Below are 12118 nucleotides of genomic sequence, written 5' to 3'. Positions count from 1 at the left end.
GACGAGATAAACACCCGTTATCCAACGCCTTCGAGATACATCATCGATCCACTTTCGTATTTCTCGAACGGTTTTACGAGCTACGGCTAAAGAAGCTCTTAGAAGAGTCTTTGCTCTTCAACCACAATCGATTCAAGCCGATGGTCAGTGCTGCGTGTAAACAGCGAGAAATCAGCTCTTATTCATCCAACCCCTCCCATCTGAAAGCTTCTCGTTAAAGCTCGCACTCCGGTGCGGAGATTTGCACCGGCTGAATACACGAACAATTTGACATTCGTGCGGGATACCGGCGTTTAATTTCAACGGACATTGCAGAAATTCCTGGAGAGTCCGGTTCCCGTGTAGGTACCAAACTTCACCTCCTTTAGAAACAAGAACCCGGGTTCCCGGAAGAGGACAACCAATTCTACGAACAATGCGGTCAGGTATATACCATTGTTCCCGGCATCTTCATTAAGCGGGCAGCTACTGTGCCAACCCAGATGTACCATATGGGCAGTTCCGGAAACGTGGGATTCCTTGAATCGCGGTACATTGATTTCGAACGAAGTAGCGGAAGGATGGAATGAATAAGAGAAAACAAAAATTTCTTGAAACAGCACTCGGTAATATACAAAAGTACTCGTACTCGTGTTCTGGAAATTTCTCAAGATTTATTCTTATCGCAAGTGGTTCATAAAAATGATAAAATTATGCATATTATATGTTTGGCCTTTACAAATGAATCTTCGTTATCGTAATTTCTTTTTCACGAGCTAAAAGGCGGCAATAAATTTTCGAAAGTGTCACGTTTCACAGTCGTAAGAACATTAAATACATCATTGAAAAAGCTCTGGGATCTTTGGGTGTAAATTTTGTCGGACATCCGGAACGAATCTTCGTAAGTACGGAAGGGACGGAAGTCGTATAGGAGCTTTCGTGAAAGGCAAAGGGGGTTAAAAAAGCGGGGAGTCCTCGTGTTATTCAATAAGATCTTATCAATTAGTTTCGGGGATGCCGTGACGCCGGAGTAAAAATTTACAAACATATTCATCGTGAGGGGGGAGAGGGGCGGAAGCGAGGCGTACTCGGTCGGTAATATTTCGCGCAATTAAAAGTCTGAGATATGGTAATATCCTTATCTCTCTTGCCGCCGCCGCAACTTCAACGCGTGCTCTGAATATGTAAGAGCAGCAGGGCAGCGTCGCTCGGCTGCCAACGTTAAGTGGGCGGCCCGGTGGTGACGGGGGTTTATACCTGTTGCTTACACTCACGCGTCGCACGACTCACGATCAGGACTCAAGACTCACGGCACACGACCCCAGACCAAGAGAACCTGAAACCGCCGCACCTGGCAGCCTCGTTTCAGTCAGGGCTTGGAAACGGGGTGAATTTATAAAACAACCACGTCCTTCTGCACCCTCTGTAGACCTTCGGCGTGCTTACAGAGATCTTTATTCCCTATTGGTTCTTTATACGTTCGCATGAGGGGTTCTTAAATACCACAAGGAAATAATTAAAACATTAATTTACGCAGCTACGGCTCAACGTCAAGCGAATACGCCGTACTATTGTAGATAAGTCGATGGATGTTATTGATGACCCGCTACGCCTTCTTAACGAAATTTTTCGAGCAAAACGAGGGTAGGAAGCGTGTGATATCTAAATGCATCGATTTTCACTAAATATGATTTATTACTCTCGCGGTATAGCGGTAGAAAAAAATTCGCTTGTTTACAGTCAATTTTCGGAACGTTCGTTTAGTGATTGTTATTGTTGCAATTTATTTTTTTTTTCCGGAATTCAAAATGTCTCTATTCTCTTACGCCAGGATAACAAAGAGCGATAGCTAATGAAACAGATCTGATATTTTATACCGCTCTCGATGGCAGTGCGGAATTCCCAGAACGCGCGGTATGACCGGCGTATTTGGTACACCGATACGAATGAAATAATTAGCTTATGTAACCGTATAGAGGGGAATGGCCGGCGCCCCTTTGCGATATTTAAAATCGGATTAAATACCCATTAATGCCCGAGTAACGAGCGCCGGATTAGCCCGATTGAAGGTAGGTATGATCGGGTTTGGCTCCCCGTTATCGTGCTCGTTGGCGCTTTCAGTTGAATAACGAATCGCCGTTTTGACGAGTGAATTTTAATCCGTGTTTTTTTTTTTTTTACCGATTCCTCCCAACCTGCGCTCTTACTTGCTTAGGCGTAACGGCGAAATATAAATTGGGCTTTCGATCAATTTATCTCGATGTATATTTTCTATCAAAATTAAATTGGAAGGCGTCAATATCGACGCACTGTAACACGACTTATTGACGAAAAATGACTTGGGATTGAATGTTTCCAAGAAAATCAACGCAATTTGATGCTCAGCCGATTGAATATTTTGGCATTAAAAGTATTCGGTTCGTTTCTCATCATCTTCAAGGCTCGTCGCGAGTTTCTACAATTTTATACTTCCTACTCAATTGACATCGATACAGGAAAGTATTATTATATCAAGTGGTGTTGTGGTCTGTTCGTTCGTTCGCTTTTAATCTATATCGAAGACTGCAGAAATCGTTTTTCCCGAGGTGGTTTGCGGAAAGAAACGCTATTCTGCGGAAAAATTGTTGTTCATAACATTGTTAAGGCTCGAGGGGCTGGGGATCGTAATATGAGAATGTAATTTTGCTCTCGAGACATCGATTCGATGCCGTATTATACGATATATATGTATATACATTGTACAGACATATAACTGAGATGACGATATTAGAGATAATGCAATTTTCGTTATGAAAATATTATTTCAAATTCAATTTCTCAGTTTGCTGAATTAGGTGAACTCTCGAAGTTAGACATCATTCTGCCTGTAAAATTTCAGCCCTTGAACGAATCCTGAAAGAAATATGTGAGTATGTAAGATATAACGAGGACTATCAATCGTTTACTGAGAATAAAAAAATGCTCCTCAAGCGGTTACAGTCATCAAACGCAATCGAATCTACGACTCGAAGTTTTCGCTCGCTTCGGCTTCATCCCCCGATCTCATCATCGAAGTATACGGATGAGCGTACCTTGTATATACTAACTACGGCATTTTGGTTCATTTTATGGCCCATTCACACGTTCGTTTGCCCACCTCTCATCCACTACGTGACGCTGGGCTAGTCGACTCGAAGTTGTCTAAGTTGTTCGAAAGTGTAGCAGCGTACAAAATTTCTCTTTAGGGTTTAACGAGTTGCCAAGTAGAGCACAACATTAACTATCTCTCGAAGACCGAGTGGCTTTGGCTCCCGCCGAAAGAACTTCACTACACCGTACGAGGTTGCTCTTCAGTCAGTCGAAGGAGTCAAACTCGTATAAAAAAGGTCAAAACACCATTAGAAAGGAAAGCCGCGGAAGAAAAAGAAGAAGAAGAAGAAAAACTATGAGGAGGAGGAGGAGCACGGATGGACCTAGCATCGAGGCATCGAGGTGGATCAATTACTCAAGCCTGATGCATAAATTCAAGCGAGGGTCAACGTGTCGCTACTTCGTTCTCTGATATCCTAAATCGAGAATCCCGAATCCGTGCACTTAATATGTGTCTGTGGGATTAGACCAGGGACGTGTTGCGGGTCGGATTGCAGCGTGTCCCGTTAAGCTGGGGATCGCGTTGCGATGTCTTAGGGGACGGATGTCCCTGATTAACCCAGCCTCCCTTACCACGTCGGGATAGCCGGCATCCCGTTCTTGCCACGGGCCACGTGTTACAGCTTCGGAAATTCGGGGTTGAGACGAGAATGAACGTGGGGACGACGGCGCAGGGTGAGGGAAGCACCGTTTGTGGCTAAATTGCATGCTTCGGTTCGCAAACATACAGCTACTGTGCACCGACGGACAAACTGCAGGGCGGGGAACGGATACGGTGGCATTATACGCAGAGCTGCAACACGTGCCGGACGGATGAAAATGTTATCGAATTGATTGAGGATTTCATGGCGATGTTCGGTGTTGCATGGGATAATTAGCAAGGATGAAGTTCTACCGGATGTTTCAAAAACTTAGATCCAACTTCCCGTCCACTTCAATGTCACATCTTCATCGTTACTGATCAGACATTTAGAGTGTATCCCGTTACTTCCCATGTCGGGTGGTTGGAACATGTTCTTTCGTGTTTTAGTTTCTCTGTGTATTACCACCCTGCAGAAAATATAATACGTCTTTTGTTACTTTTGTCGGTACGAGAGACTTGAGACTTCGTGGTATTAAACCGTTGACACCCTTGGTCGTAAGGATGAACTAGTCGAAAAGTGGCACTCTTAGTCGCTGAGATCATACTTGTTGATGGTAATATCCTCGACGAGCTGGGAAGAACAACCGTGCGATTTAAACGTAAAGCTTAGAGGTAGCGGCGATGTGAGATGGTGACGAGGAAAGTTAACTCGTGGTGGGGAATTAAGTTTGAGTGTTAGTGGCGGGGGATCATCGTACATTGTTGACGGATGAACGGGACTTGTGGAAGCTGAGTTCCAGCGTAATTAATTTGGAAAAGTTGGTTAACGTTTTTCCGAGCACCGAGCTGCGTGGTGTAATTAGAGGGTGAACTCTTCGTCTCTACCTCCTTCCCTTCTCATTCTCTCATGGCTTGTTTTGCACTAATTCGAGACCTGTAACAGCTAGTTTGAAACTAGCTAGGTGCCCATTCTACTCACAGCAACGAACCTACTATTTTCCAGTCTAAGTTTCGATTTTCAAAGACCTGAATTTACCATTGGTGGGTGCCATGATTTCGGGCAATAGAGAAATAGAGTGAAAGAAATTAATTAAAACTGTGAGACATAGTCCGGTTAAATCGAACGCGCAATCAAGAACCAAACGCAGCTTAGGAGTTTGTATTTTATTTTGAGCAGACCGAAATGATCTAGAAATGTGTTACACGTACGGTTGTCGAACCACCTTCACATATTCGGACAAGAGGCTCATGGCAAATGGGCATTATCATATAGCTTGATACCTTTATAAGGTGGTTTTCCGGTAGTGAACCATTTTTTAAATCAGACAGGGTGGATCGTTAGCAACTCAGACAATGCCTGCGAGGCGTCGGGTATGATGAATAAAGTCTTTCGATTCGGAACGAATTTCGCTTTCAGTAGTTCTGAGGCAGCATGTTGCGTTCGTTGCCGTCCGCAAGTCCCGTTCGAAACCAGCCGACCGGAAGTTTCCCTTCAACTTCCGTTGGCGCACGCCTCATACATATGCATGTATACCAGGGCGAGCGTCGCCAGACAAGCTTTCGTTCTCCCAGCATGCAACGTGTTCTGTTCGCAGTCGCATAGAGAGCTCTGGAAGTTAAATCGCATGGCCCACAGTAATCACTGCTAGTACGGTCGTCGAAACTTGATGCCCTTTCGGTGTGCAGGGACCGGGATACACGCTGTTCATCAGTTGTCAGTGGTCACCCACGGGTATTCCATACGTCCGTATCCTACGAATACATGCTTACCTCGGTTCCATCCGGGGTCGAGTGAAACGCCAACACATGAAGCCGGCTGAATGCATTTGTTCGCGCGCATGTAATCAATATCAAACTCGAATCCTTTGACCATAGAAGCAGCTTCTCTGTTATACGATACATGCAGGGACGTGGATATTACACCTAGCTTTACGCCGTGCATGCGAATCAGAGTTGATTCGGACTACCCTGACTATATTTTATCCCGCAGATCAGTTTCAACATTCTCGGTACCGAATTCGACGCATCGTGCAATCCGCATTAATCGAAGGTCCGTTTGTAAAGTGCAAGACTGAGAAACGATCGTTTACTTGTTACGACAACCACGCGGGGAACTTTCTTAGAGAATTGATCAGTCTCACAGAACATAGAGCGAACATTGCAGTTCGTCGTATTCGTGATGATTAAGACTGCGGATGATTAACACGAAGCCCGATACAATTAGTGGCGACGTCATCACGTCGTGAGTACGTAACTTGTTAATGAAATAAACGATGCACCAGCTGACGATCAACTTGATTCCATTCGCTTTGCAACGGTGAGATTATCCCCTGAGAGACACCTGCAGGTTTCTAATGCGATGTCTTGGAGAGGTATGACAGTATACTGCAGGCGCAGTGGCGACGGGGGTGAGGATGAGGGCTGCATTTGACACCGAGGCAACCTCTAACTCGAGGCGACGCAAATCCTGTTAAATGGATCAACCTATGGAAAAGGCGTTGTCCGTGTGACGTAACGTTTCCTGTCGTCTCAAGCCGTCGACTCGGCCAATAGTTTACCCGCAACCACCGCCACAATCGTACGCGTCAAGCTTCCAAGGCTTCACGGTCATTGTTCTACCGGTTTTGATACAGGTTATAAATGTCACCTCGCAAGGATTCCCTGCAAAACTTGGAGGCTATCCTTATCTGCAAGTGTGATAGGCCAGCTCGTGCCACGTGGAATACATACCCCGAATGATTAATATTACCTGCAACTGCACGTCGACGGATTCACCGGATCTTTAGTACCTGCACGGCTCTGTGTGTGAATTACAATTTCAGGTACAGTACATTTTGTGAAATTAGTGCTGTTGGATTCTGTGATATTCACCAAGTAATTAAATACAAATTTCTATTTCCGGAGATTTGGTGAAACTAGCGTATAGTACCTAGTAAACTGTATTGTGTGTCCGCACCGCACTGCCAAACTATATGAATATCAAAGCATCGCATGATTAGCAAGGTTCCCGATTTCGAATTACATTGAGACCAAGTAGAACTGAAATTGTGAAGTACGAAGAGAGGAAATGCGCGTCGTTGGAGGAACACTGATAGTCACTGAAGCCGATATGAAAGCCAGCACGTAAGCTGCTTTGCAGCCGTTTGTATACCGGACAAAACGAAGGTAGTGAATGACATTTAGTTATACGCATACATCTGCGGGAGAAGCTTGCGCTGGGTCTATGCAAATTTATGTTTCGCGATTCCTTTGACTCCAACATGTAAGTGAATGCATCGCTTAACCGTGAGGTAACCTCGTATTTCATATGTCGGTGTCTAGAAAGGCGGAAGTAGAGTAGAAGACCTATGCCAAATATTTCGAAAACTGAAAAGAAAGAAGGCTGAGTGTAGCTAAAACAGAAGCAAGAGAAACTAATGAAGCGTAAAGAAGAAGTCAAAGTTGCACGGTGACATAGGTACATTCCGAGTCAGCGTACATCCGTACGGCCAACAATAAAGCAGCTCTTTCGTTGGTTTTTGAAAGAAAGGGAGAGACGTATTTTTTTTTTTCACTTGTTTCAAAGGCAACGGAAATTTGGACTCGTCGGAAGTTCAACCCTGCAATGTCTTATATTCCGTCTCACCTCGACCGAGTTCACGCTCAGCGAGAAACCGGGAGTGTAAGAAACTTTGCCCAGAAAGAATAGTCGGACTTGAAAAACTTGGGGGCTCGAAAAATACAAGCGAAGTGAACGGAAAAGAAACAATGAAAATTGAATAAAAATAAAGTGAAAAATTCTCCCCAGTTTTAGAATAATAATTGAACGAGCAAGAGAAACAAAACCAGGTAAGGAAGATCAAGCCGGTTGACGTTAATTTCACTTTACCCCTACAACTCCTCCTCTCTCACAGACTCATCTTCGTCGTGTGGCTGCAAGGTGGCAAAATACAAGGTACACGTATGGGTGGCTGGGTATCGTTCTTCGTCCTTCTCGACTCCCCCCGTTCTTTACGCGAGATATTACCGCAGTCACCCTGCAACAGCATCCCTTGTACGGTATTCTAAATTATTCACTGTAAACGTCCGTTGAACTAGCCTGCATACTCCGGGCGGAGGACGCACTCTCGCGAATAAGTTTTCGAGATGAGCGTCATTATCCGACGGAGCTGGCTTATAACGGCTTCGTGTGTGTACAATGCCCACCTCACACCCCCGCCCCCTAAGCCTTCGAACATATAACACTACATCCGCCATCCGCATCGTATTACGCCCATTATACATGCAACCGTTCCAGAGACGAGCGCCTTTGTTTACCTCGAGAAGAGGCGGATTGGCTCTAGGAACGCTCACCTACACCCAAGAAGGTGAAACTTTGGCGAAAGTCACTCCTCGACGGCGTCGTGTACCAAAGTTGTACATTCTTATTCGGTTTCCATAAACCCTGCAAGTCAAACGGGTATCTCCTCCATTTCTGCAGTCAATATATACAGCAAGTGCGCTACATATCCGCTGGCTTATCTCTTGCTCCGAGACTTCGAGTGCTCCACCTTGGCGGTCGTTGAAAACCACTGACGCGACGTGAGTGTAGCCAGATGTTCTTTTCGCGGACCCCTGCAGTATACGGTCGCGAAATGAAATGGGAAGCTAACGCTGATGTATCGAAAATGTCGGAGATGTGTTTTTCTGTGAGAGAAATGGAAAAAATGGGAGAAAATTTGGAGAATAATGTAGAGTTTCGCACGAATCGCAACTAGTTGGCTACGTGTATTGTCTGGCTTTTTTTTAAACCTCGAGAGAACGCTCGCATAATGGCCTCTGTATACGAGGTTCTGCATGTCTGCTCCGGTAATAATTCGGTGGAATATTCTCTTTTCTTTTCTGAACAATATGCCCCTGTTTTATTTCAAGTTTTCCCAGACACGCATGTGGCTTGCACATTATTTTTCTTTTATTCCTGACAGTCCTTCAACGGTCTGAAGCTTTTGCTAATACGCCATGATAGAAATCTTGGTTGATGAAAGAAAGAACTGAATCTAGATGTGTGTGAAAAAAAAGGTAGAAAAAAAAATTGTATCGTTATACCTCTTATTCAAAAAAACGAAATGGCGGTATTTTTCTCCACGATTCTTGGTACGCTTACGGTGGGGGGGTGAACGGGATAAATTGGAATAAGTAAACAACCCTGGGTTATCATCGCATTAGGTATATGGAAAGGGTGCGGAGAGGTAAACTGACGGCAATTTGATTGCGATTCGAGGTATCGGGGGTAATTTCGCTCGTCTGCAGCCCTTTCGGGGATGCCGGAGTTTCGAGCTGCACAGGGTGTTAAATTCGTCCATGATGCAGGGTGTTTTTACACCGCCGCTGCTTTAATTTCATCTCCTCCGCGGCTTATTATTTCTATTTAACTTTCGTCCGCGCGTTTTGTTTTCGGCTATATTTTTCGTTGGCTAGGCCGGTCACGAACTGCCCCGGTGAATTGCGACAATTAAAACAAAAGGGCCCCTTCCGCGCACTCCGCTTCCTCAACTCTTTCCCTCTGTACTCACTCATCCCCCTCCGCCCCTCTCGCGTGCGGGCGCGGATGTACGCGCACATGAGCACATGGGTAAATATACATACACACGTGCGTAGCTCCACGCCTCCGAAATTACACCACCGGCTCACGTGCGCCAGGTTGCCAACAGAAATGAAATTCAGCCGTCCACCAATGCCGGCTATACACACACGGTGCGAGGTGTGAGGGGTTAAACACGTTGAATACCAGAGCCGAGGGTGGAAGGCTTGTGTTTTTCATGAAAAATATAACGGCAGGTCAAATTCTTACGCCTCGAGTCGTAGCGTTGCTCCCGCGTTTACTAGAAAAATCGCATTATTATCGCCTTATTTGCTCTCCACCCGTTTCTAATGCCCGTGCAGCAGCGGGGTGGCGAGTAGAGATTTAAGGGCGCGGGTCCGGATTCAAGATGTTATTGTTCCCGGTTAAAAGGGTGACCATAAATTCAATTTTGCTCGACGTAAATATTGTTTCATGCAAAACACCCTCGTCGCGGCTTGGCTCGGCGCGAGGCCTCCGCGCAGCAACATATCATTTATAACGCGTTCTGCCAGACTTCTCTGGTGTGGAAAAAATGATTGATGGCCTTGCCCACTTTTCGCTGGCTTCCACGTTCTCCGTCCCTCTAACGCTTCTTGTTTCGCTTTTCCTTCCCCGTTCGGCTCCACAGTTACCACGATGCAGCGTTTCTCCGTGTTGACTGTCGAGCCGCAGAGGAAACTAGGAAAAGGCGTCGACGAAGGGACAAGGCTCGTGTTTCCGATGCGTGACACGTCCCGACTCGATTTCAGTCTCGATTAAAACCGTGTATACACGACGGTTAAACCGACTCGCGAGAGTGCTGCCCCCGGATTTTCAATCCTCGCAATTAGCAATTCACGTTTGCGATTTCGCCTTTCGTCGTTCTCACGTCCCTACGAGGGATAAAAAAAAAAAGAAAAAAAATATCCACAGAACGGAATCGCGGAGACCGGGATCTGGATGAAACTCGCGTTAACCTTTCATCGCGGAGCTGAGATGTTTTCCCCTAGGAGGGGTGCAGGGAAATCGCTACCCACTCGACCCGCGGCACGCATTCCAGGGGTGCGAAACTATTCAGTGAAAAATCGAACGCGTCCAATTTCGGTAAATCTCAATCGAAGCTTATTCCCGCGAATTTCGCCTGTAACGTCCCGGCGCTCCTGTGTGCGCGTGTTCGAAGCTGTACGTGTGCCTACCTTCGCCCTGGAATCCTTGCTCCGGGAGGCAATGGCTCGGGGTGGGAAGAAGAACTGGGGGCGAGGAAAACGGGTGGATGTAAATTTGTAAAACACACGTCGAATTCATGGTCGTATCTCCAAGTCAATGGCAATGGCAATGGCGCGATGGCGTCGCGCGGGGGAATTCAATTAAGTTTAATGGGAGATCAAGAGGGGAGGAAGACTGAATAATGGACGGAACTTGGATGCCGTTGTTCGAAGCGGGGCTGCCTCCTTCTCCCTTTTTCCATCCGTGACTTACTTTACGCCTGGCAGACCAAGAATTAGGAAACGCCGGTGCGACAATGCGATTTAACTTCGCTCGAAAATCCTTGCTGCTTTGCTTTTTTCTTTTTCAACCGCGTTACGACTTCAAAAAGTGGAACAACCGAGATAATTCGAAAAAATGGAAACAAACGTCGATAGTCGATCTTAATGCACGTATATACTCACGTTGAATCCCGCGAATCGAGGCTTATTGCGGAAAACTTGGTAAGCATGTAGATCGCTGAAAATTCTCACGTTTGTTACGCGCCGAGGTCTCTGACGGGTTCGAGCAAGAGTCAAAGGAAAAATTACGACTGCTCGTTAGCGTCGAGGGACCGAACGAACTTTCCCAAAAGGACAAAGTGGAAGAATTTTTCTTCGGGCTTTCGAGTGGAAGAGATTCGTGCAATTTTTTTCTTTTTTCTTTTATTTTTAAATTTTTTTGTACTTGTAACAAACCTTTTAAATGACGTTCAGTGTTTTCGACGCTTGACAACCTATTTCTTCTTTGCATATAATATTGTAACGCTGAGAAGGTTATGAATAAATTCGAAACCCGCCGCGCGAATGATGCGTAAGAGGAAAAAGAAAAGAAAAGAAAGAAAAAAAAATGAACTCATTTACATAAAAGCTCCGAAACCGAGTTTCTTACGTTGTGTTCGCAGTGTAAGATTGAACATTCATGCTACTCACGACGTGAATACATACACGTGGATACGGTCGTATTCGCGTAACTTGCGTGAATGTATGAAATATTTGAATATAAACCTGACATATGGATTTTGTCTAGCACGCGACAAAGTATTCAAGGCATTCGCTGTACTCTTAGATTGATTTAAACATTGCTTTCCATTTCACTTCCCGGCTCTCTACCACGTCTTTCTGCAGTGCAATACGTGCAAAATCCATTCCGCAAGTCAAACATTTATAGAGCACAGAATATACATGATATATAATGTATAGTGATTAACATACCCTTCAATTTTTATACATCTTCCTCTACCTGCATAACATTACCAGGGTCATGTCAGAAAAATCGAACGTAAGGTAAAGCTCACTTAGATGGTGTTGAGCTTATTACGATTTAAAGATTTCTCAACATTTTTTCGTACGATGCTTCTTTTCCGACTAAATGGAACCTTGGGAACTCAAAAAATACAATCGAAATACCGTTACAGGTTTGAGCTGACTGGTGCTTTCTGCTACCACGAAATCGAGTTCGCAGAGCAGCATCACCGCAAAGTGTTTCGATAGAAAAAATCTAGCGCTCAAATTTTTATTGGGATAGGTATCTAATCAGCGCCTAAAAAACACTTTGGTTATTTTTCAAATAAATTTAGCCATCATTCATGTTCGGATTTTTTGACATGGCTCAGTTAATAT

General features: G+C 45.0%; 1 protein-coding gene across 3 annotated transcripts in view; it reads right to left on the bottom strand.

Annotated features, from left to right (window-relative positions):
• Positions 1-12118, bottom strand: part of LOC124298880 (uncharacterized) — a 162488-nt gene that overhangs the window by 22257 nt on the left and 128113 nt on the right. The window lies entirely within an intron of this gene.

The sequence above is a fragment of the Neodiprion virginianus genome, chromosome 2 (assembly GCF_021901495.1).
Source record: "Neodiprion virginianus isolate iyNeoVirg1 chromosome 2, iyNeoVirg1.1, whole genome shotgun sequence".
NCBI classification, from domain to species: Eukaryota; Metazoa; Arthropoda; class Insecta; order Hymenoptera; family Diprionidae; genus Neodiprion; species Neodiprion virginianus.
The sequence above is the reverse complement of the archived record's forward strand: the minus strand, read 5'-3'. Positions and strand labels throughout refer to the sequence as shown.